The following is a 3,813-nucleotide window of genomic DNA, read 5'->3' on the forward strand; positions in this document are numbered from 1 at the left end:
CCCAGCAAGTAATACTGAAGAAGCTGAAGTTGAATGCTTCTACGAGGACCTACAAGACCTTCTAGAATTAATACCCAAAAAAGATGCCCTTTTCATTATAGGGGACTAAAATGAAAAAGTAGGAAGTTAAGAAACACCTAGAGGAACAGGCAAATTTGGCCTTGGAATACAGAATGAACCAGGGCAAAGGTTAATAGAGTTCTGCCAAGAGAACGCACTGGGCATAGCAAACACCCTCTTCCAACAACACAAGAGAAGACTCTACGCATGGATATCACCAGATGGTCAACCTGAAATCAGATTGATTATATTCTTTGCAGTCAAAGGTGAAGAAGCTCTATACAGTCAGCAGAAACAAGACCAGGAGCTGACTGTGGCTCAGATCATGAACTCCTTATTGCCAAATTCAAACTGAAATTGAGGAAAGTAGGGAAAACTACTAGACCATTCAGGAATGACCTAAATCAAATCCCTAATGATTATACAGTGGAAGTGAGAAGTAGATTTAAAGGATTAGATCTGATAGACAGAGTGCCTGATGAACTATGGACAGAGGTTCATGACATTGTACAGGAGACAGGAAGCAAGACCATCCCCATGGAAAAGAAATGAAAAAAAGCAAAATGGCTGTCTGAGGAGGCCTTACAAATGGCTATGAAAAGAAGAGAAGCAAAAAGCAAAGGAGAAAAGGAAAGATATACTCATTTGAATGCATAGTTTCAATGAATAGCAAGGAGAGATAAGAAAGCCTTCCTCAGTGATCAATGCAAAGAAATAGAAGAAAACAATAGAATGGGAAAGACTAGAGATCTCGTCAAGAAAATTAGACATACCAAGGGAACATTTCATGCAAAGATGGGCATAATAAAGGACAGAAATGGTATGGACCTAGCAGAAGCAGAAGATGTTAAGAAGAGGTGGCAAGAATACACAGAAGAACTGTACAAAAAAGATCTTCACGACCCAGATAATCACGATGGTGTGATCACTCACCTAGAGCCAGACATCCTGGAATGTGAAGTCATGTGGGCCTTAGGAAGCATCACTACCAACAAGGCTAGTGGAGGTGATGGAATTTCAGTTGAGCTATTTCAAATCCTGAAAGATAATGCTCTGAAAGTGCTGCACTCAATATGCCAGCAAGTTTGGAAAACTCAGAAGTGGCCATGGGACTGGAAAAGGTCAGTTTTCATTCCAATCCCAAAGAAAGGCAATGCCAAAGAATGCTCAAACTACCACACAATTGCACTCATCTCACATGCTAGTAAAGTAATGCTCAAAATTCTCCAAGCCAGGCTTCAACAATACATGAACCGTGAACTTCCGGATGTTCAACCTGGTTTAAGAAAAGGCAGAGGGCTCTTTCAGCCATCCTGGACCCTGTGAAAGCCTGCTGGGAACAGGACTTCTAAAACGACAAATATGTCTGGAAGGCTATGGTCCAAGGCCATTTTTGCTGGCTATAAACGGGGCCTATGGAACCAAAGGAAATACACTGCTCTCCTGAAAATTGAAGTTGTATATGCTCGAGGTGAAGCTGAATTCTATTTAGGCAAGAGATGTGCTTATGTGTACAAAGCAAACAACAACACAGTAACTCCTGGTGGAAAACCTAACAAAACCAGAGTAATCTTGGGAAAGATCACTCGAGCTCATGGAAACAGTGGCATGATTCGTGCCAAATTCCGAAGCAACCTTCCTGCTAAGGCCATTAGACACAGAATTCATGTGATGCTGTACCCTTCGAGAATTTAAACTTCTTGAAAATAAATAAAAGTGTGGGGAAAAAAAAGAAAAGGTGGAGGAACCAAAGATCAAATTGCCATCATCCTCTGGATCATCAGATAAGCAAGAGAGTTCCAGAAAAACATCTATTTCTGCTTTATTGACTATGCCAAAGCCTTTGACTGTGTGGATCACAATAAACTGTGGAAAATTCTTCAAGAGATGGGAATACCAGACCACCTGACCTGGCTCTTGAGAAATCTGTATGCAGGTCAGGAAGCAACAGTTAGAACTGGACATGGGACAACAGACTGCTTCCAAATAGGAAAAGGAGTACATCAAGGCTGTATATTGTCACCCTGCTTATTTAACTTCTATGCAGAATACATCATGAGAAATGCTGGGCTGGATGAAGCACAAGCTGGAATCAAGATTGCTGGGAGAAGTATCAATCAGCTCAGATGTGCAGATGACACCACCCTTATGGCAGAAAGTGAAGAAGAAATAAAGAGCCTCTTGATGAAAGTGAAAGAGGAGAGTGAAAAAGTTGGCTTAAAGCTCAACATTCAGAAAACGAAGATCATGGCATCTGGTCCCATCACTTCATGTCAAATAGATGGAGAAACAGTGGAAATAGTGTCAGACTTTATTTTTTTGGGCTCCAAAATCACTGCAGATGGTGACTGCAGCCATGAAATAAAAAGACACGTACTCCTTGGAAGAAATGTTATGACCAACCTAGATGGCATATTAAAGAGCAGTGACATTACTTTGCCCACAAATGTCTGTCTAGCCAAGGCTATGGTTTTTCCAGGAGTAATGTATGGATGTGAGTTGGACTATAAAGAAAGCTGAGTGCTGAAGAATTGATGTTTTTGAACTGTGGTGTTGGAGAATACTCTTGAGAGTCCCTTGGACTGCAAGGAGATCCAACCAGTCTATCCTAAAGTTAATCAGTCCTGAATGTTCATTGGAAGGACTGATGTTGAAGCGGAAACTCTGATCCTCTGGCCACCTGCTGCGAAGAACTGACTCATTGGAAAAGACCCTGATGCTGGGAAAGATTGAAGGGGAGAGGAGAAGGGGATGACAGAGAATGAGATGGTTGGATAGCATCACCGACTCAATGGGCATGAGTTTGAGTAAACTCCGGGAGTTGGTGATGGACAAGAAAGCCTGGCATGCTGCAGTCCATGGGGCTGCAAACAGTCGGACATGACTGAGTGACTGAACATAACTGAACTGAGAGATTGTCAGCTACACCCTGAACATATCCCCCTTCCTTCATCTTAGCACTAAAGCACCCCACCATTACATCATATTTAGCACTGCACATGGCCTCTAGATATTACAGTCCCTGTGTCTCTTGCAGCTAGATGTGGCCTTTTGATATTACCACTAGCATAATATGAGCAGAAGGAATGCTTGCAACCTCTGGGATGCTTTCTCATAAGGAAAATGCTTGACCCCACTTCTTTCTCCCTTCCTTCTGACTAGAATGGGTTGACATGGATCAGATAAGCAAGATTCTAACATGAGGACCAGGGAAGCATCTCAGAGCAAAGATGTTAAGCAGTTTTGTGCTGTGGATCTCTTAGGCAGTCTGGTAAAACCTATGGAGTTCTTCTTAATGTTTATAAATGCATAAATTAAAATATATAAAGGTTAAAATGGGAAATTTAGTAAAATGTACTTCTCAAAATATGTTTAGAAGCATTAACATAATATGTTTACTAACCCACTAAATAACAAGCTGTAAAGACACGTCTGCCATTAGTAGTGATGTGGTATAATATTAAGATATTTGCAATAAATTATATGATATAAAATTAACTGTAATTACTATTGGTGGAAAAGTCATAGGTACTGAAAATATCCTTATTGGTTGTTGTCTACCTTCAAAAGTGAAAGGAATACTAGAATACTAATACTAAATCTTATTTAGAGGGGAATGAAAGATAGCTTTTTCCATCCAAGTTCAACAGATTTTCTAAATTCTATACATGGCCTCCCAAGGTGGGGATGTTGAAGAAATAAGACAAAGGCTGACCTTGTGGAACAGAGCCACCTATTTGCCATGGATTTCCA

The 3,813-nt window shown here is 40.7% G+C and overlaps 1 pseudogene; it reads left to right on the plus strand.

The window, feature by feature from the left end:
* LOC102180653 lies at positions 1,388–1,781 on the plus strand (annotated as a pseudogene).

Source organism: Capra hircus, chromosome 5, assembly GCF_001704415.2.
Source record: "Capra hircus breed San Clemente chromosome 5, ASM170441v1, whole genome shotgun sequence".
Lineage (NCBI taxonomy): Eukaryota > Metazoa > Chordata > Mammalia > Artiodactyla > Bovidae > Capra > Capra hircus.